General features: G+C 43.7%; 1 protein-coding gene across 1 annotated transcript in view; it reads right to left on the bottom strand.

Moving 5' to 3' along the window:
- The window catches only part of LOC144106780 (orexin receptor type 2-like), a 74,561-nt gene extending 66,662 nt beyond the window's left edge, over window positions 1–7,899 (bottom strand). Inside the window, exon 1 of the mRNA XM_077639714.1 lies at window positions 7,721–7,899. The gene's annotated coding sequence lies outside the window, so the exon portion shown is untranslated. The remainder of the gene's footprint in view (window positions 1–7,720) is intronic.
- Window positions 7,900–23,427: the final 15,528 nt, after the last annotated feature.

Below are 23,427 nucleotides of genomic sequence, written 5' to 3'. Positions count from 1 at the left end.
GCCAGTAATGTTACAAGTCATGTTTCGTTGTGTTAACACTTGCTCACCGAAATATATGTACCCACTCCTTATGTAATACCCCTCGTAGGTCTTTAAAGTAATACAATGATATGAAATGAACGAAATGAATCAATTTTCAGAAATATTTACCGGCGTTGACCCCTATGCTGTTTCTTCTTGTTTTTTGTGCATACTGATTGTATCGTCAATGTGCGAGTTCTTTTCATGCCTTCTACGTGCTGAATTTTCTCAGTGTGCCATGGAATTATTTTCTCATGTCTTCACCCTCACGTTGGGACTGCCACATTACACGTGCAATGTTTAAACACAAGCCACGCGTTTCTTCAATAAATGTTCAATTGTTAGTACTGCCCTGTGCTGTCGCTTGCCTCTATCCCGTCTCCTTTTACGGTTTCTGTTCGTCATAACATCTCAGACATCAGCACGTTGCTAACTATGAATAACAAGCATTTGATCCATTTCCCTCAGCTCGCCCGTGACGTGGAAAAACCGGTTATATCGAAGGTCAAACAAGGACGTGAAGCGCCTGGGATAGCACACAAGTTTTTATGCAAAGACTGTTTTCCAGTTTCGCCTACAGATGTTCTCAGAACAGTAAAGAGCCGGAATTGATGAACGGTGGCTGAAAGTTTGCACAATCGCTGCCCCTTTTTTCTTCCCGCAGCTTTTCCAAGTGACGTACTCCGCATTTTTTGACGAGAAAGTGCTGGTAATTTATGATTTAACGTCAAACTTTGTGTCCAAACTTCATTTCTTAATTGATATAGGGCGCGCCGCAGTCACGAATTTATTACACTTTGCATTAAAGGCTGCCCAAGTTTTTCCAACGCTCTCATAAAATTTTTTGAATGGTTTTACAGCTATTTGGCGTTCTTAAACGCAAATAAACTGTAACAGCTGGCAAGAAAAATAATCATGTGGCATTCATTATCACCTCGTTTTGAAAAACTCTGTCTTTAAGTCGTACCGCTGTTTATTTCCTGCGTATTCAAGAAATCAAGATTACAGATTTAACAGTGCATGGTCATAGTGCTTTGTGATCGGTGCTCCGCATATATTTAATATAACCGAACACTCCTCTCCTTCAAATTTCGTACACTGAGCGAGCACTAATATATGGTAATTCGCGAGTGATCACGGTATGTTTCCAGCGCTCAGTCTTCGCTTAATTTCATAATTTCGCTCAGAAGTCTTTGTTGTTGTTGTTGTTGCGTTTTAATAAGGCGCATGCAGTTTATGGAGTTTCTGTTTTGTTCCAACCGCAAAATATGCTCTATTTAATGGCATCTTGCAACACTGCGATTCCAGCCCTAACACCGCCGAGGAAAACTCTTTTGAAAGAGAATAAAATTAACAAATACGAAATAAAAGGCGCTAATCCGTGGCTTCGGCAGCACTTACAGTCCCCGCTTCTTCTCCGCCGGTGATTAATGACTGCGACATTTGTAATTGGTGGCTTTAATATTCTGGCCTCTCGATCGTACGCCCTGGCGTGTCCCGCGTACGACTTTCGGAGGGAATTGACTAGTTTCGGCACTACCCTTACGTGAGTGATGGCTTCGCAAGTGGCTGGGCGTGGCCTTTCCTCCTTCACATTTACCACTTCGAAGCACCTACCTCTTTCTTTCCACTTTTTCCCACACTGCACCTGTCAAGTGTCTGGACGAAATTTGAGCCCTTTTACTTTCTATGCCGTTATACGTCGGTGACCAATACGCTAGCTTGAGTTTTGTTGACCACTGGGTAACAAAGTGAGAGGGACTTTGAACACGAAATCCTACCGCCCCGTCTTGATTGAAGATAAATCACGTGACTATCAATGGCCAAAAATTAGTAACAGCTCCCATTGCTTGGCCCGAATGGTCGTTTGTTACGCTTGTCCATTTCTGTAACGTTTTTAAAACCGGCAAAGGGTCTTGATAAAAGTTGTCCTGAAAATGCGTCTCCAAATCCGGCTATTTGCTTTGGCCATTATGTAGACCTTAATAGAATACCGCGCCCCCTATGAGCAGGTTGTCAGCTACTCTTAGCGCCTCCAAACTCTTATTATTTTTTAAATATCTTCAGGCATAGTACAACGCGGAACAGCGCGTCTCACAAGTGCGAGTTCTCTGACAGTCTACTAATGTGCAACCTATGTCTCAATCACATCGGCGGTTTTGAATACATGGGCATTAGAGGGCGTTTCGCAAAGGATTTTCTCAAAGAGCTTTCCTGCCGGTGGCTTCGCAAAAAAAATTAGATCTAGATCTAGTAGTTACCAATGACTGCGAAGACATTTTTCGCATTGGAAGCCTGTTGTCGAGAAAAATGATGTAACATAAGCCTCATATGTATTTTGCGCTCCGTTGCCTCTCGCTTGTTCTCTTCTTGTGTTAAGATACCAGGTGTGACGGTTGAATCACAATAGAGGCGAAATTCTATAGGCCCGTTTACTGTGCGATATCAGTGCACGTTAAAGAACCCCAGGTGATCGAAATTTCCGGAACCCTTCACTACGGCGTCCCTCATCGCTGGTCGCTTTGGGATGTTACCCCCCCCCCCCCCCCCCCCCCACAATACCTACACCATCTTCTTGTGTTAAGTCGAAACAATAATAAGTGTCGCACAGTAAATCAGCTGTGTTTAGGATTTTGACGCTGACATTAAACTTTGCCGGCGCTTGAGAGAGTTGACACCGCTTTGCTTTTAATGTCCCGTTGTTTGGCGTTGACGGTCAAAATGGTATGAAAAAATTGGTGTTGTTTTACGAGGATAATGTTGAGAAGTGCTTCGTTTTTATTCGTAGCAAAAGGAGACTATCTCGTGCCGCTAGCCCGGAAACGCTATGTAAGACGAACTTCATACCACGCCGTATTCATTTCGTCTGCACGTCCCCATTCACCAGCCCATAATACTGGTTCTTTGAAATCGACATTCCATACATGTTTTTGCACCCGAAATTGCTGACACTCGCACATAACATTTTTTGCCGTGTTAGCTATTCATGCTCTCATTTCTTTCCTTCCCACTACACTTCTGGACAAGTTTTCAGGATCAAGATGACATGCTTTACTGAATTATGAAGACGCCTCAGCGCAACAATCTTTAATCTTTTCGGCATTCATTTCTTAAGCTAACCTTGAACGTCTTACCATTCTCTTGTGGGTAAAAGAGCACAAAGCAATCAGGCACGTGAAGGAAGATGTTGCGTTTTTCCTTCTTCCATCACTTATTGCTCTCTTCACTCTTTTCTGAGCACCTACTTAATGGATCCAGCTTGAGAGCTCTGTGAGAAGCTTAGAAAACAAAATGTCTCTGTTTGCAACCTGCTCAGATCAGTTGGCTCGGAACCTTTCGTTACGTTCCCGTGTCACTCGCATACATGTAGCGCTGCCTCCTTAAATATGTCTTCAAACAGATGAAGCTTCAAGTCCGTTTACCGCATTTCTTTTTTCAGACGCTTGTTGGTAGATATGCTGCTTTCAAGACTCAAACGTATTACATTAAAGGATATTTTCTTTCCTGGAAATTTTCGCAGCTAGGAGGAGGAGGAGGAGGAAAACTTTTATTTCTATTTACAGTGAGAGGTCGATGCGGCGAGCCGGAAGCTAGCTCTGAAGCGAAGTTCGAAATGTCTAGTTCGGAGTCCAATTTCGATTTATCGCCGTACGAATAACTGCTAACACTGACTGCTTTGTATGTAACCTAAGAGTTCGGACACTTCGCAGTCCGCATCATGTTCAGTGTTAAAAAGCAGCGCATCACATTCGCCACCCGCAGGCCCGCTGCCTGGCTCTGACGTAGTGCTCAGTTCGAAACAAGCAGGAAAAAAAGAAGAAATTTCCTCATCCTTATTGGAAAACTAGCGCTTTCTCACGTAGAAACTACTCCTCAAGAACATGTACAGAAATATATGCCTACGCCTTTTATTCGCCTACATAATTAAAGTACATGTTCTTCGAGCAGCCGGTGTTTCGCCGGCTTCTCCCAATTTCGATCTTTCCCTCGGGCCGCCGTATCGCCGGATCCGGAAGTGATTAGATTAATGCCACAGTTACCTGCTGGCACACCCGCAAACCCTTTGAGCCCTCTTGCGTCGGACATTATGAGGAACTTTCCCGTAATGTTTAACCATTATTAGTTTATTTGAACGGCGAGAGCAGGGTGATATTTACGACCCAATAAAGCTCGCCAACATCATCGCTACGATTGATATTGCATTATATTCAGCTTTGTGGCTTTTCCCTTTGACCAGGGATGCCCCTCTCCCAGTATTCCATTGTATGCTTGAACTCCAGCCCAACACGTAGACGGAGCCCTACGGATTGAGGTGTCTCAACAGCTTTACGACTTGACCAGTTCTTGTGCAATCACTAATCAGCAGCCGTCCCAGGAATGTGCGAAGCGCATACCCAGCAATTCTCGAAAAAAACATTTTTGAGCGGGAAATCGGTAATGAACGCAATTGTTTTCATATGATGTAAGATTTCACTATAACAATCAATATACCCGCAGGTCACCGGACAGCAGTCTTGTGTTTTTTTTCCATTCACGTTTTTTCTATCGTCAAAAGTGTTGCCGATTGGTTTTTTATGCGAATCTTAACTGTTCGATACGATCGCTGGAAACGCTCTAAAATAAAGACATTGCTGCATATAAGAATAATGGACTATTACCTTCAATATTTTCATATCAGTGTCTTACAATTTTGGAATTTTCAAAATTTTTCCCGAGAAAGCTGGACTTGTAAGTACGGTTCCGCGTCCGTCTTACCTTTCTGCAAAGGAATAAAAGTACCTTCGTTCACATGAAATTCTTTCAATATTTCACTTAAACTAAAGTCGAAAAAAAAACTCGGAAAAAAACAGCGCTGCTCTTACGGCGACGCAGCTGCTTATAGAAATAAAAACCTTTTAAAGACCAGCACAATCCAAGGACTGCCGTCATTATGTTGTGAAATCCTCGTTGAGACACTTTCAGCCAAAAAAAGTACACTTAGAGAGAAAAAAAACATATATGTATCGTTCGCGGTTACTCGGAAACCATTATCAAAGGCGGATGCCTCTAGAGTTTGGCAACAGCCGCTACTACACGATGCCTAAATGGTGGTGTCGAGCAGGTGCTTCAGTTTTGGCTGACATAACAACGCGTTCGGAGCGGCGGCTTCACAAATGAAGGACATAGATCACCGCAGAACAGTTATTGTTGTTGTATCGAATATATCTCCAGTGTTAGCTTTAAATTCAGACATTTGCAATTCATATTGCGCTTCGGTGCCTTACCTGGCCTAGAATATTATTGACTACACTCAGAATATTTGCTTTATAGAGAAAATATAAGAGTTTACGATGAATTCTTTCTTTTCATTTATTTTCTAATGCAGCACTTTCTTTGCGCCATATCGTTGCAAATCGACCCTCTCTATCGAACGTCTTCGTATTACCTGCGAGGAAGTAGGAGCTTCCGTGGAAAAAAAAAAAAAACCTTTCGCTAAGCCCCGAAAGTTACAGCATGGTATAAAGGCGTATTGAAATATTTCGCAGCAAAAAAAGACAGGGCCCAGTGAAAGCGGATGTTATGCTCCGCACATAAAATTGTTTCGGGAAGTCCTTATGCGACCGCCGCCGACTAGTGCAGAAGGCTTTCACTCTATTGTTTTCTACGTGTTGCGTAAAATTGTACAGGCGCTCATCATTATAGCTGAATACGGCAAGGGAGGTGGTATACGAAGATGAACAACGCAGTTGGTAGAAAGAACTCTTGGTTTTCTTTGTTTTGATATTAGCATGTTCTTGACTGGCATTTTTTTTTCGTTGCATTGCCGATGCAGTATCTCTCTGCAAAGTTCATGGCTGGTAGGAGCGCAACTTTTCCTGCAACAATATTGGTTGAGAAAACTATGAAGCATTCTTTTGCAGCAGCAATATTTCGATCCGATCTTTGAAAACATGAAAATAAATTTTTTTTAATGTATTCAGTCGAAGATGTAACTATAGGCAGCGTAAGACGAACGGATAGCTTAAACATACTTTCTGAATTAAATTTGCGCTTTCGCGTGCAAACCCTCCACAGAGGACTCAATATATTGGTATATCATTGGAATCGCGAAAAAATAGGTTTTTGTGGCAGCTTGGAAGAGAGTTTGGGATAGCGTTTCGAAACAAAAATAAACGCGCTGCTACTAAACAAACTAAAGATGCAGCTATAAAAAACGTAAACTCGCTTAGAAAACGCTGAAGAAAGGACGAAGGATCTCTTTATGAAAAGGAGGTATATGAATGACTCATTACTATGATATCTAGAAACATTTTCAGCTTACTACCAAAATACTCAGGACAAGCAATTTTCCAGTTGTGTGCGAGAACCGTCCAAGTTTAGGGAATAAAATCAGGGAAGTCGAAAAACGGATAAAAAGGAGAACTGAAAACGTCAGATTTTTTTGCTCAAACCAATTATTCTGTGAATTTTGTAAGCGTGCACGCGTTCACTTCAACTATGAAATTAAAATTTCACTCATGCTTGCAACACGTGTAAGATATTCTTTCAGGCATGAGGTTGCTTATTAAAGGAGATATAGCGTCATCAGCTTCTCCTTAATTTTTTGTGTTCAGACACGTTAGAATAGGTAAGTGAACACTGTGGCCGAAAGTTTTGTTTGTGAACTGCGGATAGTACATATAGAAGAACATTGAGGGGCTCAATAAATTTTTGTCAGAAATGAAATTTGAAAAATACTCCTGCACAACGTTTTATGTTTTATTCGTCACAGAATCTTTTGCATTTGAAGCAGAACAAATTTGCGAATCAATAAGTGTGAATCTGGCTGTATCTGACATCTTGTGTTTCTGCTCTATGAATTCAAAACCGTTTTTTCCCCACTTATGCGCTCAAGATTTTGCCCTTCTCTTTTGCTTCACTCGACAATGAAGTTGGTATATTGTTGAGACTTACAGCACTTATGTCTCTACAGTTACGATGACTGGAACTTCCAGTGTCGCTTGCTGCAGAGTTTGTTGGCAGGTGTTTGGTAAAACTTTCGCTCTTAATTCCATCAGACACGTGATTTAGAGCGAATAAAATGGAAGGAACCGGCATAAAACGACGGTAATAAATAAGAGACCTCAAAGTTTAGTTGTATAAAAGACATCCTTCAGCTGTGCGAATATACTCTAGCTTGCTAAATTAAGCCAGCCGAAAAGCTCTGCCCCCATTGAACGTTCTTCTGAAGCGTCGAAAAAAATACTGATTTGTAGACTATGTGTAATAAGACAAGGAAAACTTTCATTTTACGGAGTATGAATTTTTTTGTTATCGCAGCTGGGCACCGCCTGCCCACCTGCGATCAAACAAGATGAAGGGATACGAAAAGAAAAAAAAACGTTATTTATGCAGAAATGTTCCTATAAATGAAGCAGCTTTTCTGCCTGTAGCAAGGATCGAAGTAAAATATCAATCAAAAGCATATTTTTTCTACCCGAAGATATATGGGCGTAGAAAACATCAGAAGCAAGAATAAAATACTTCTCGCATTCGCCTTTTCGTCAGAAGTCGCCAAAAAATTAAGCTAAAAGTGATAGACTTCAAGTCGACCCTGTACGGCGACATTCGCACCAAGAACACTACTAGAGAAAAAGAAACATATTATGTCCACATGCTGCACTTTGTTAAAGTTCCACACGACAAAACAGCAAATTTTGCTCAAACTAACGTCGCTCACCTTTTTTCTCGTCTTTTCCTGCAGAGATATCGCACGCGTTCCTTTCCTTTTCTTTCCTGACCTGCACTGAGCTGTCCAGCACACGTACTCAAAACTCACGAAGTCCCGGCGCTCCACCGAGCGCGCTGAACACTGGAGAGACGCAACGCACTCGCGCCGTCAGTTCTGCGACCCGCACTGAACAGGTCCCGCGCGCTCAGACGCCCGACTCGGGAAAGAGGGGGGTGGGCGAAGTCTCTCCCTCCAAAGCTCTGTTCCCCATTCTTCCCCGCCACCCTCTTTCCTAGCATCCCACGCATGCGCTTTCAGAACTGGTCTAGACGCGGCGCCACTTTCCCGTGCTCTCCCTCAGCGGTGCGCCTTCCGAGCCGGTTCTCCCCTGCGAGATCCCTCTTTCTGGCGTGCCGTCATCTTAGCGCTTGAGTAGGTCGAAGTGCCTGCAGCTCCTGAGCCATGGGGCGATCACGTTGACAATGACCGACTTCGGTCAGTGGCACAGCACGTAATCTCAAGCGCGCCCTTTGCAATGTGTTCCATGAAGCGAGAAATGAGCTCGACAGTGCGGGCCGGCTCGGTTGCCCAAGATTCAAATTCGGCCAGAGATATCTAAGAAAAGTCATCCTTATAAAGATCTGGAGGAAGACACTTGAATACAGGAGAAGTCCGCCTGGTTTTTAGTCTAGCATGCTACTCCAGAATATATATAGATATCCATTGTTCTGCAAATAATGCCTAAATTCCAGTCAATAGCACTAACCTATCTATTCGATCTTCATAGGTACATCGATACTAAATTCCTCAAAATTTTTGGTTTGCGTGGTTTTGTTAGAAAATAAAAGCGACCGTAAGCTTTGCAAAGTTCTCAAGCGGCAATGCACTCAGACCCGCCTCGGTGGCTCAGTGGTTAGGGCGCTTGGCTGTACTGATCCGGAGTACCCGGAATCGAACCCGATCGCGGCAGCTGCGTTTCGATGGAGGCGAAACGCTAAAAGGCGTCCGTGTGCTGTGCGATATGAATGCAGATTCAAGATCCCCAAGTGGTCGAAATTATTCCGGAGACCTCCACTGTGGCACATCTTTCCTCCTTTCTTCTTTCAGTCCTTCCTTTTGCCCCTTTCCTTGCGGCGTCGTTCCGGCGTCCGGCGAGATGGGAGACAGATACTGCGCCATTTCCATTCCTCAGAACCAATTTTCATTTTCATTCATTTACTCAGTTATTGGTTTGGTCTATACTGAAGGACATACTGAGGGAAGAGAAGCAGTGAGCACGGTTTGTATAGAATGTATTCTGATCCGCAAAAATATATGTACCAAATTAGTGACAATAAAAACGAGAAGTCCCTCCAAAGGTTAGAGAAAACAAATATGAATGAAGAAATTTATTGATAACAAGGAAGTCTGCGTTTCTTAAAAGCGATGGGTTTTTTTCTTTTTTATTTCCCAGGTGGGCAGATGAATTTTTGCTTGATTATTGGCTTCGAAGTAATGGCGGGTAACGCAGCATATTTGAGGCCGGCGCTTGTTCTTAAGTGCTAGAAGTGAGGGGATTAGCTGCATATGCTCCTTGTATAAAACGAATTCCCTTCAACAGCGGTGGAGTATTGTTTTTAGCAAACTTTACTGCGAATTGTCTTAACGTGCTTAGAAGCCAGTTAGTCCTATCGCGCTGAATGCTCTTGGAACAAATTTTCTTCAGTCTTACACACTATGTTCCGTATAAAAAAAAAAGAGGGTAGAGTTTTTACGTAGTTAAACCGAGTAGACGGGCGAAAGCATGCGTTTAGCCTGCCTGGCTCATTGATTGATGATTTTATCCGCGGGTTCGAATCCAAGTCGCGGGAATATTTATTGGGTTACTTTCTGTTCAAAGTGAAGGTCGAGGATCAGCGATGAATCGGCTTTGGCAGCATTGGTCGTGAAGTAGAGGTTCCGATCTAAAAAAAAAAATAGAGCAACACAGCAGTCAAAAACTATTAAAAGAAACGAACAATTCAAAGGGAATAAAAATAAAGAAGTTCTATTGTTACATCAGTCGTTTCACTTCCCGTGACGTAAACTTTATGTTCCTTATATTTCAAAAAATAACCTCTCTACAAAACTTTTTTGTAGGTCTCAATTGGCAAATAATATGTGCATAGTCAGGTGCCAATGAATGTTGAGGGGGCTAATACTTTTTATGTGTTTTTGGCCATCAGGCGTCGATGTGGCCAGAATGAAAGCTGTATTGTAAGGCACGCGTAGTAAAGATCCATTTCTGCACAATAGATTAACGTCTGCCGTGCTTTTTCGATGCCCTAAGCTAGCCAGCAGCACTTAGCGCCCGGAGTAGTCTGGAGGCATCTTTAGAAATCACAAGCAGAATCTGCGGTTCTTGCACTATTACATTTCATCCGGCCAAGGTGGCGATGGCTTAGAACATCTTTCTCTGAAACAGAGCGAAGTGTTTACACAATTTCGCGTTCTTGACGTCGCGCTTTCACTTGAATTGGGCGGTATATGGTATTGTGAAAATTTCGGGACACGGTACTTTTAAATGCGGAAAATTGGCTTAACACTAATTGGACCCAATCTAGACTAAGGAAACATCTTTTGTTATTATTTACCTGTTCGTAATATTGAATTTCTCTGCGTAAGTAGCCCCAATATGCAGCTGTTAAGTATTAGAGCGAACTGAATGTTTATTTTTCGTGCATTTCATGCGCCACAAAGTCGTACGAACATCAAGCGCTACTCAGTGCTCAAAACTACGCTTTTTCTTCTCTTTGTTTGTGTTACATAACGATGCGGTAATAGAAGCAACTTTTTTATCACCAAGCGATTCCGACCACACAGCACTTGACGGATGCGTGTGAAACTGTATGGTGGTAATGGAAGTCAACCTCAGCCACCGCCGAATGTGCGATATTTTCTATTAGCTAAGGGCCCAACGAGCACAACTGATGCAAGCTGCAAGTGTACAAGCAGTGTATCAGGTAGGGAACCAGATAAAATAGACAGAAGAAACAAAGCTCATAACGTCATAAAGAGATTATGAGGTGTTGCTGTGAAAGTTGCAACCAGAAAGCAAAATGTGGGTTTGAACTACAAAAGTATATCCAGATTTCGCGAGCTCACTGTAGCAGTTTTTTCTGTTATTTTTCTTTTAATCACGTTCTGATATTCATTTTCAGCTGCCCGCCATTCTGTGCACAATATTTCACTAGAAGTTACCTTTTCTCCTTGCAATGCTTGAAACCCTCGTTGATGTCTCAACAGTCAGGCTCAGATCAGTGGGGCAACAAATGACGTTGCTTGCGCACGAAATTTTCCGCTGCCCGTTTTCCCTCTCGGGATGTCTTAAGCTACCGTGCCTGTTTTTCCCTGCAGGATATATCTTCCTGGAGATCTGCCAAAGCACAGTGTATTACGCAAACACATGGCGCCGGCCTAAGTAAATATTTCCTGTAAAGGCCACGTGCACGTTTGGGGCTTAGCATGCTTCAAAAATATTGGGAAATGCCTCCCAATACTTGCGCTTTACAGTTCTCAGATGTTTTCCTTCTGAAAAACACTTGGATAAGAAGCTGTGCCTGTGTAGCTAAGATGAATAATAACACGTGTGGTCATCCAAAATAAAACACCGGCATCGAGATGAAGGCGCGCTGGCATTTACCATGCCGTGATTGCGACTGCGAAATAATTTTAATAAGCATAAACAGATAGCAAATGTTTCCAACGTATGAGTAAAGGTCATGGATTATGATAGGGCAATTTCTCACGGATAAAAAGCTCATAAAGGGCAGTACAATTATCCTTAAGCGCAAGCATAGTGCTGCCCCGAAGCTGTAACTAAGTTTTCGAGATTTGCAAATATGTCCTGTCTGAAACCTTCTTTCTTTCCTGACATCGCTCCCGTTCTGTTCGCAGGAGCATTCTAGCGCACTAATCCGTGCGAAGGTGTCTACAAGCGCGGTTAAGGCACTTAAAGGGGCTGCGAAACACAGCTTGAACGGATGCTGGTTACACTTCAGATGGATTCTTTATGTCACACAGATGCTGACTCAATAAGAATTACGAGAATCGATGCAAGGGAACGGGAGTTAGTCAATAAAGAAATTTCAAAATACAAGGAAACAAAATGCTGTCCTCAGCTCGATTTTCGCGCATCTTCCCATCCCCATTTCACTCTCCCAATGATGACACCCAGTGCGACCAATCAAAACAGCCTATCTTAGCACGTGGCGGATGTTTGCATTCCATGGTTGCCTGTTCTCTGTAACTCGTTCATGTCAAGGCTGGCAGCCCCGTTTGCATGGTTACAACAACCATGTGAACGCACAGCTGACCCAGCGATGCTTCACCGTCACGTCGACGGCGCAGAAGGGAACACTGATCAGTGACGTTCTCTTACTTATGGATCCGAACTCGAGTGCGAGATACCGCGACGGTGTGACAGCCTGCGCAAGATATCAGACCCATTTAGCATAGCGCGTACCTATACTGCTTACCGCCAACCATCGCCCGTCGCTCCTAGCGCACTAGTTGGCCACGGCGAGCAAGGAGCACGCGCTGTTGTCGGGGTCGTGGCGGCATCTGGCGCCACCGCCCGGTGATTTGCAGTATATTTACTCTTTGTCCAGTCAGCAAGCTCGCACTAAGTGATGTCATATCGGCTGCTAAAAACCGCCACTGTATGGTGACACCGTCAGCGCCATGGATTTGTTTTTGCGAGCTAATTAAAATAATAAAAACCACAGTATACGCGGTGCGACCAATGCTAATAGCATCACTATAACTCATTCTATGCAACCAACAGGCAAAACAATGCACTGAAAATGTGTTTCGGGGCCCCTTTAAGGTAGCTTTTTCAAGAAATATAGGTTGCCGTGACGCGCTGTGTAAAGTAAAAAAAAAGAGGAAGCTTTCATACTTGTACGCCTGTTCAGTCTAAATAAGATCTGGATGACATGCACGCAGATGGCGTTACCTTCCCTCTAATTCCACCACCTAGTCAAACACTGACCACATGCCCCCTCCAAAGACCCGTATGCCTGTACAGCCTCCAGGGACTTTGCCTCCTGGGAAAAAGAACATTAATAGCGACAGCTTTAATGACACCCCATTTCACCGTCGTCTTTGCACTGAAAGAACGCAGGGGCTAGCTCTAGTTAAGTCACGTTACATATTGAGGGAAAAGGACGCAAAGGAGGAGTCCACAAAAGTTGGAGCCCACCACTCGCCATGCTATTCTTGGGGGTCCTTTCGCTCATCGGTTTGGTGAGTTTCCTTCAAGGTGCAACACTCCCCTATTCCTCTGCATTCCTCCTTTAGTGAAAGGGTCCATAGAAAGCCACATATGTATTAACTTTCATAGGCAGCCATACAGAACAATTCAGCTTCCAGTGCGAACATACTAAGGCACCTAGGCAGATGCGATTTATTGCGGAGAAACTCTCTCTTGCAACTATAATTGTTAAAAGAGTACAAAGAACAAATGGTAATATTTTTAGTGTTTTCACGTAGCGCTGGACTACAGGGATGCTAGAACATCAAGTGATATGACCCAGTTTCCTGTAAAGAAGCTTTAATAATATTTTTTATGTTTTCACTTTTGATTTCTGTTTCCCGGGCAATGACGTATAAACAGCGCCCCCAAAGGATCATAGGAAAACATACACGCTGCAGAAAACATTACGGCGATTTGTTTTTGTTTCTTTGCATACATTTGAGGCAATCTCGTTCACAACGAATGGAGAAGATGGCTTATGCGTATTCGTCTGCAATCCGCTTCGTGCAATATGTATATCCGCTTTAGAGTGCGCGGTGCAGCGGTTTTTTCCTGGATTCCTTTTGTTCAGGCGAAGAATCGGATGTTGAGGTGCCGTGTATGATGCTAGATCTAGCATTGCATCCTCAGAGAGGGAATAGAAACCGTGTGCCCTTGCACGCAGAGTACACAGTTCCGCGTTCTTTGGATGCGAAGTTTAGGCGGCATTTGGTCTCTCCCAGGAAGCAGCGGGCTCAGTGGATGATTCGTGGTCCGGGCTTCGATTGGTAACACGGGACGGCTTGAAACAAGAATGGCAACACAAAAGACCGTCTTAATCGCCTTGACGTATCTCGCAACGTAGGCAACGACGGTGTACATTTGCATAAAGATTTGATGTAGATCTGTCGAAAGAGACTGAATCGGCTTCTGGGCATTCTATTCAACATTTCGAAACACTAGTTCGCTAGCCAACTGCAGAGGAACGCAGCTACAGCCAGCTGCTCTTTGAAGAAATTTATTTAAAAAAAAGAGAAAAAATGGGCGACATGATTTGACGAGCTGCATAGATGAATGCCTCGTCAAAATTCTTCGGCCATCTGAAACAGACCAAATTTACTTGTACTGAAAAAAATGTACCATACAGTGATATTCCACGAAATATGTAACCCGTGAAAAAATTGATCCACGTGTTTGCCGGGTATCCTTGATTGGAAAGAAGCACCTGGGTCCTCAGAAACAGATTTTTATGAAAATGATGAACACAAGTGTCGATGTGGGAATTAATTCCTTCACGATGCATGAAAACAAAAATAAGCATAATATGTAGAGGGAAGAAAAAGGTCTGTAACGTAATTGTTGACCAAATGAACATAGAGGAACATGCTTTAATTTTTTGGCACCCCAAGATAAAACCAAATTTTATTCGTTGATAACGCAATTATAGGCACAATTTGCTGTTGCAAGGCTTCGACAAATGAAGAAATTTCATTTTAATTTAAGTGGCGCATGGAATGGCATCTCTGGGAGTTGACGTAAGCATCACATTCCATTCTCAATGGCATCCCGCTTTAAGTTCGTAGCCACTCTCACTCTAACTATGCATTCTGCCGGTGCGCTTGCTTTTGGCTTGCTCATCTTGCCACAGCCCAAAGTTTCTGGAAAAGTTTGGCTTCTTGTTGCAGCTCTAAATCCTGATGGTTGAGGTAACTGTAGTTGCAGTGACGAGCAGCTAAAAACAAATAGCTCTGAATTGATACCTTTGGCTTCGAATATAACTGCAGGTGCAGTATGACCCAGCAAGTCCAAGGTAAAAAAACCAAGTTTAAAGTGGTGACATACGGTGCTTTCGTCAGCACGCAAAAAATGCAAATGAAAATGAAGGAACTATTATTTCTGTTAATACATGAGACAAAAGAGTATTTCATGACACAAGCACAATGTACACAACCACAGGTCACCTTATGTCTTAGAACACGTATTTGATTCTCATCCAAACGAGCATTCATTCGATGGTTTGCTGCCTTGAGGTAAAATATATTCTGACGGACTAGAAGACCACAAAGTGTGCAGTGGAGCGGGCAGGAGTGCTCGCGGAAAGCCATCCACCATTAACACATCCTGTCACCACCTGTCAACTCGTCTCACTCACGTAACAATACGTTCGCGGCACCTGTGCCGTTCTGCACGGTTTGAACTTTCAAGCAGGGAAAAAGAGGAGGCGGGGGAAATGGTCCACATACATTTTCCTTTCGATGCAGATAAATCTCAATTTCATCATAAAATTGCAATTATAACAGTTTATTTTTATTGCGTATGCCTGATAATTTTCTTTATGACGTATAGTCTGCTGAATCCATGTATGCGTGCATAAATGCACGCATGTTCTTTTATTAACACTTGTCTGGGCGAGTTGGTTCATTTCTAACAAAGAATGTACCTGCGCAAAGAACACAGGACACAACAAAGTAACATACGACAAGTACAGAGCGCACTGTACATGTCGTATGCGTTACTTTGTTGTGTCCTGTGTTCCTTGCGCAAGTACATTCTTTGCTAGAAATGTTGTTTTAGAATATCGCCACCGAAACACAGAAGCGTGTGCAGCAGCTAACATGCGTGCTTTTATGCATTGCAAAATAAAGTTAGCTGATCTTTTCCAGCTCTATTCGGACGGAGACATACGCTGGTGTCCACATGTCCTCCGCACGTGGCGGTGCTCCTGGAAGGGCCGAAGAGAACGCCTCCACGTCGCCCAATCACGTGTTCTGCGCCATGTTGGCCACGAATCCTCGGATGTTATGAAGATGGGCTCGCCCGACTGCGCACGCATTCACGTCGTGGTTCAAGTGGGTGAAATGTCGAATGCGTTGTTCTCCTGTCCTTTTTTAACACAAAACTGAGACCACCGGCAAGTGTCTTCAGTGCACTTTAATTTAACGAAAAGCTGCTGCGGGTCAAGGACAGCAGAAAAACTTGGCATCCCTACTGACAGTTTACACATGACGAGTTCGATAATTCCTTATGTGTCCATAATAAATTTTATGGAGTCAACATTGAGCACAAGAAGTCGGTATTGACTGAATGGAATCATGTAATTTAATTTGCGGACTCCATATGAGGTCATGTACATTGTGTAGAAATCGAATAGAAATTTCCGGAAATGCTTGTGTGCTCCGTACAGACATGATATCGATTTCTATGTATTACTTCATATCTTATGGACTCGATAATACCAACATTCTATACAAGTGGCTCATATAGACCATTTCAGTAGGTATTCTCAGAATCAACGTTATAAAACAGCTTATTTTCGAGAAAAATAAGCCCTCGCTCTTCCGCGACGCAAGGCAGCGCCTGTAACGTGCTGCCGTCTTCAACACATATCTTTATAATGTGACCCATTGCGGCCACGATCCGTAGACACTATGGACATGGTTTCGGCGCTGTCGTTCCTCTACAAACACAGCGCCACGACAAGCGACCAAAAGGGCACGGTCGCGGCGCTGTGTTCGCAGGCAGGCAATGTACCAACCATCTGAACACTCCGTTTTACTGGCGTTCTCTTCCTCGCCCACTCACCGCCTGTGTCGAGGACCAGCACTGCTTGGTGAGCGACAAAAAAATGCTCTGCAGCGCCTTCACGACACCTGTTTCTGAGCAGGTCTGGAGGTAGGAACGTTTACACTTTGCCGAAGACGCATATAGTTCGCCTGTACGTGACAAAGCTGAAACTGCCGAAAAAAAAAAGCACCGAATAAGAAAACGCTATAAGTCACGTCTGCATGTGTTATATTTGTAAACGGGGTGAAGATTTTGTCACGAACGAAGTGTTTGTTATCGACAGTTTTTGTTTGCGAACGAGCGTCATGCCGCCTCAGATGCTTGGATTCTCTATAGGAGGCGCAGCAGCCTGGCCTGGCATCTTTTCGAATATGGCGACAATCTCGAAAGTATACCTGCTCTCTCGCATTCGCTCTCCGCTACGGCGGGAGCAAGATAAACGTGCCTGGCATTCTGGATAGCGGTACGAGCACATTCGCAGACAGGTGTAAAAACAAAAAACAGTCTATCACGTCACCAAGATGCGTTGCGCTGCTCTCACCAGGTGGGTAAAAACTAGGTGTAGGGCGAGTAATATTTGATGTAAATAAAAGTTTTCAAAGTAGTTCTTCTATTTCCGAGTTCACCTGTGGGGTTACTTTTTCACTAACAAAAATCGAGTACATCCAAAAATACATTAACTACGGTGAGTTATTTCATAGCTAATACTTTTTTTTAAAACGCCACATTATGTGTGGGCCGGAGTTATCCAGGCTGGGGATACCAGGCGAGGTACGTGCGGCGGCCCATACATATAGGCGTAAACAAAACGTCGCAGTAATATTTTCGGATTTCACCGTGTGCACCTATAAATGCGGTCATTCGTCAACAACTTCCGGGTGCTTTTAAAACATTCGTGAAAAAGTACGCAACATAACTTTGAAGTGACGTCGTTTTACAACGTCGCAATAAATGTGCGTTGTGATGCAGGACATTCCTCTGACAGCGTATGAGCACTCAGTCATCTGGGTGTTTCTCAAAATCACATAAGCTTCTCCGGGCGCTACATTTTCTCCGCACAGCAGTCATTCAATATGGACAGTACAGCCAGCGCTACATGGCAAGCCGGTCTCGAACGGCATGTTAAGCGAACCGTACACACACAGTAGGAGACTACGGTGCATACGATACCCACTGGCGCCTAGGGTCATATAGCTGCTCATTATTACCTAGAGAGAAAGATGGAGCCACCATCTATGCGACCTTCTTAAAGGCCAATTCATCAACCACGGGAATGCCGGGAAGACAAGGTTCCTTATTTGGCTTCGCTAAAGCCTGATCGAAAATTGTATTCTGCTTCTAATAGGCAGCCCACCGCGGTGGCTGATTGCTTAGGGCGCTCGGCTACTGAGCCGGAGTTCTCGGGTTTCAACCCGGCCGCGGCGGCTGCGTTTAGATGGAGGCAAAACGCTAAAGGCGCCAGTGTGCTGTGCGATGCCAATGAACGCTAAAGGTCCCAAGGGGGTCGAACTCATTCTGGAGCCCTCCACTACGGCTCCTCTTCCTTTCTTCTCTCAGTCCGTCCTTTCTCCCTTCTCTTACGGCACTGTTCAGTTGTCCACCGGGTTATGAGACAGATACGACATTTCATTTCCTCAAAAAACCAATTTTCAATTTTGTCTTAATCGGCAGGTGCGCCGCTGTCACTTCTCCGAGCAGACGAAATGGTTTTAACGATGCCCTTTTGACAAATTCATTTATTTTACAGAAATGTTATTCTTGCATAAAAGCTTTCTCGGCATTGCTCCGAGGTTTGTCGGGGTAAGAGTCGAATTTTGATGGCGAAACCCACATTTCACGCATTAAAGTATCCAAACCAACAACAAAACCTCCTCTCTCCGGCGTTCCGCTGCCTTTCCATGGTGGATGAAGGAAGGAAGGAAGGAAAACGTTTATTGACCTCTAGAGAGTAGGTGAGCAATTGGGCGGAGTCAGGTGTGTCGTCCGTCTTAGCAATGGTCGTCTGCCCCTAGACCAGGGCTCCGCTGGATGCCGCTGCCAACTGTACTTGCCGGTTTAGCCCAAGTTGGACGTCCTGATGGTGGATGAAGTGCAGCGCCGCCTACGTTCCTTCTCGGTTTTATTCAGAAAGACTACGATAACGGCGACCGCGAGTTCCATTTATGTTTTTAACCAAGCTTTTCGTTCTTATTCCGACCAATTCGAATCTCAATGGGCTGGCTAACTCGCATACAGACGCGAAGAGGCCCAATTCAATGCTTGGAATGGTTAAGGAAACCAGTCGCAGGTCGTTTCTAAAATTTTAGTCTCCTTGTAAACTATACATTAACGGATTGCGACACCACTTGCGGCATTAAGACATACTGCCCTTGCTGCTTGTGTGAGTTCTATACCACCCAACAGCTTATTCCTTTCATCATTGGAAGAGTCGCCACCTATTAGTCTGGAGAAATCAGTCGCTCGTTCTGGCCGAATTTCGATTCGTAGTTTCGCAATTGCTAGAACTGCAGCGCTGCTTTCTGCTTCGCATCACGTTCTCTGTCTTCCAAGAGCTTTTATATAATATTAAACTCAGAGGCTCTGTATGGACGTCACGCTGCTGCAGGTAATAGCTTCTAAGACGCGGCAGGTGTGCTGAATTTTTCAAACATTATCGTCCCATTTATATATGTTTTGTGCCTAAGGCGCAACTAGAACTTATTCGAAGCCATGTCTGCATTACTAGGAATCGTATTACAGTTTTAAACTCGCCCGCCTAGCTATCGTGCTTAATAGTAGTACAGGTTTCGCGCAATTACACACGCTAATTAGCATACATCAGTAGGCTTACTAGACTCCATGAAACACGAAACACCCAAGCTCCCCCTTAATCAGGTCGATCGAACGTGCCCATATGTACTAGGGGCAGCGTTTCTGCCTTATAACCAGGAGTCATGGGTGCTTTTACTACTAGACGCCCCTGTTTTCCTTTCGGGCAACTTTATTTACTTTACATCCTTATAGTCGTAACGACATTTCAGTTATGGTACGATGTGATCATCGGAATTTAGCTCGAGTTTCAATGATTTTCATTCCACAGCTGAAAGTGTGACGTCCGAACCCTCTCCACCAAACCAGAATGAGTGTGCCAACGCAGGCGGCTTTTTCTTCTCCGCCACTGCGTTAGCCTTGTACAGTAAAGCTATAACTGCTGAAAAAAAAAGAAAAAGAGCGAGAGATACCAGAAACGAAGGTTGACCCGGCATTCATGGAATGGGTACCTTACACGCGGTGAGGGTATAAAAGGAAGAAAACAGAGAAGGAAACTTGAGTTCAGGTCATTCCGTGAATGCAAAGCCTGCACTCTTACATGGAGGTGAGAACAACGAGCTGATTTCATCTCAAAGCGAGGGTCGGCACATGGGGAAAAGCAGGAATGAAAAATGAAACAAACAAAATAGGCGAGTGCAGCTGCAAAATCGGACCGCAGATCTAGCCAAGCAAAAAATTTGAGGGCTCGTGAAGTTCACAAACTACGATTTATAAATGTTATAAATTCACTACAGCTGGTGCGTGTGCCACCAATACGATGCCACGCGCACCCTAGTGAAGAAAGTAAACTAGAATAAACTATGAGACGCAACGATGATACTGTTTCTCTATACCTAGGTTTCAAGACATGTTGAAAAAACGTATTTTTCGAATGTTTTTCTTCTCAGTGGTTAGGGCGCTCGACTACTGATACGGAGTACCCGGGTTCGAACCCGACCGCGGCGGCTGCATTTTTATGTAGGCAAAACGCTAAGGCGCCCGTGTGCTGTGCGATGTCAGTGCACGTTAAAGATCCCCAGGTGGTCGAAATTATGCCGGAGCCCTCCACTACGGCACCTATTTCTCTTTATCTTTCACTCCCTCCTTCATCCCTTCTCTTACGGCGCGGTTCAGGTGTCCAACGATATATGAGGCAGATACTGCGCTATTTCCTTTCCCCCCAAAAAACCAATTATTATTATTATTATGTTTTTCTTTGTATTTTACATAGTTTTATCCCAATCGCTTTGCCTCTCAGATATAGAAGCCTGCGAGTCCGGTGTATTTAACAGCATAGTTTCCATATTTTCACTCGATTTTTTTCGTATCAGAGAGGGGGTTGGTAATCGAAAAAAGAGGCAATTGTATCAGTGTAGACAGAACGGTAATATGCTCACGAAATGCGGCTTAAGCGAACGCTACTTCCAGCGAATATTTCTGAGCGTAACCTTTTGCTTCCCTTGTAACGGCGCGTTTGATCCTGCAAGTTGGCGCTTGCAGCCTGATAGTAAACCATGTCATAAAGTCTGATGTCAACGCCGTTTTATTCAATTCGGAAGAGCAACGGGGTGCAGAGCATAATTTGTGGGACCTCTTTTACGTCCATGTGTTTCGATCAACGACCTATCACGAAAGCTCAGAAACAGGGGAAAGGCATAATATCCAACAATACTGTGCAGACCAAAATATACAGGGCACATCAGGCTACACGTCCTTTCAGTGCGAAAGCGTTGATGTTTTTCCTTGTTCTCTTTCTAATTTATTCTTTCCTTTGTAATGACGCACCTACTCATTAGCATACAGGCGTAACGCAACGCATATACTACGTTTACGTTTGTTCGCTGAGATGGAACTCAGTTTTTGTGGCCTGTGATTTTCGCTCTCGCCTAGCAAGCTGAAAGTCCTGGGTTCAATTCCCCGCGCCTTCAGAAGAAATTATCTTTTCCTGGTCAGGCGTGTTTTGGAGCGCCACTTTTTATGGGCGTCAGGTTTCGTTTCTGGTGAGCCATATAATACTTTCGCGTTACAACTAAAGCAAGAATCACTAGAGCTTTGCGTAAGAGTGTTCCATGATTTCCCCTGGACAAAGAGGCAACCGCATGTGTATAATAACGGTTAGGACGGTATAACAGTCTACAAACCTCCACAGTGGACAGTCACCCACTAAGAAGACTCTTTTAGGTGTAAAATGTTCTCGACTATGCACCGTGTGGTGCCGTTACACTCTGCAGTTTATGACTGTCTTTCGCAGTCCACGCCGGTATGCCCCCTGTCATGTTACTCTCAAAGGAGACGTACTGATACCGGACATCACCATTGAAACGCGAACCAAGCCTTTTCTGCCACCTCGATGTCAACAAGCCTCAATTACTGTTTAAGGACTTTATATGCCGTTTGTCGCAAAATATGCGAGGTGAATGCACCTGTTAAATGCAGCATGTAGAGAAGATGAATGAGGATACATTGTGGAATGTTCACTGCAGTTGCTAGCTTGCTTATATTCACTGGGGTACACGGTAATGAGTAGTTACTTCCTTATGAGAAACAATATTTCACTAATAACCACAGAAGTTAATATACATCAATTAACAGAGAGATATGTTCGAGGCCTACTTTTAGACAGTAACACCGTTCGCTCTACCATTTATAAAACGCAAGTGGTGAGGGCGCAGTCAGCTGCCACGATCGAGCTCGTGCGCTTAAATTAACACATTGCTTTGGATATGAGACACTTCAATTTCTGCTCCGAGCGAATAATGTCAGGCAGACGGCCCTGTGCGAGAGACGGTGCTTTTTACTTCGCATGCTCTCGAAGCATGAACAAAACCCCGCAGATTACGCATAATCCAGGGCGTTTTTTTTTCTCTTAAATAACGGTTTTTCACTTTATTCTGGCAAAAATGTTTTAGAATATTCATCTAACAGATTTTCTATATGTCTTCTGCGAGTTTTTTGTTGAAATTGAAATTGATTAATAATCCTTGTACAAGCGATAGGAGCCAGGGACGAAATGCTATCTGAAAGCCTCACAGAGGTCAATGCTGCTCACAAAGATTCGGCACCGTGTCATCTCAAAATATAAACACCAGCAACAAATTGAAATTGCAAACACTATTATGATAAAACATAAAATGCAGAAAGTGATATACGGTTACAATCAGTTCTATCATAATCTCATTACATTAGAAAATTTCAACTTAAGTAATCACACATTTTCATACAAAACGTTGTGATCGTTCGGAACAAACTGGAGGAAACTGATGGAATAAACAAGTACAATTTCAATGCATTATGAAAACAACGTGCAGGAATTGCTTCACAGAATAGAGAAAACGTATCTGTAAACGTTCCGAAACACATATAGCCTTGGACCAGCAACTCAGCGTCCATTTTATTAAGGTACGAAGCAAGAACGACGGAAGCCATAGCTGCCGTGTTTTTAAATTATTAAAATACACAATAAATATTCCGGAAGATGTTATGTCGCCTCATAATATTCTTTACATTATATCCTTCGTACTATTTGCTAGTGCCACCTCCCAATCAAACATGCGGATCAAGTTGATTAATCTATAAACATCTCTTCTTAGCAGCTTCACAAGAACAGCGCACCTTAATGCGCTGGATGCATCTGTGTTTGAGAACAATGCCTTATAATATATTTGTAATAAGGACTGTTGATGTCGCTGAACTCGGGAACCCGGCGAAATGCGTTGAGTCCCTTGCAGAGCTTAGCGGAAGATAGAAAAAGTAGAAGGACGCGGAGGCCGCATGGCGCATACTAAATACCCCTCTCTTCATGAAGCACAATATTCTTGGCTGGTTGCCTTTACTCCCTCATTATTAGCGATCCAAACCAAGCGCTTCATAGATGTTTCAAAGTGAAGGCCGCCATGCCTTGGCTGCCACAGACTCTTGCTTATGGGCGCGTATTGGGATTGCAATGGACGAAAAATTATTTCAATGTCATCTCCTTTTCCTGACTTTATTTCCCTCGCTTTGTGTAGGGTAGCGACTGAGGCATTTCGCCTGGCTCACTTTTTTCTGTTTCCACTGTTCACTGTCTGTGTATTGTATGAAATGACTTTTATGGGGACTGATTTAGCGA

Source organism: Amblyomma americanum, chromosome 10, assembly GCF_052857255.1.
Source record: "Amblyomma americanum isolate KBUSLIRL-KWMA chromosome 10, ASM5285725v1, whole genome shotgun sequence".
Taxonomy (NCBI): Eukaryota; Metazoa; Arthropoda; class Arachnida; order Ixodida; family Ixodidae; genus Amblyomma; species Amblyomma americanum.
This window is presented reverse-complemented; position numbering and strand designations above follow the sequence as displayed.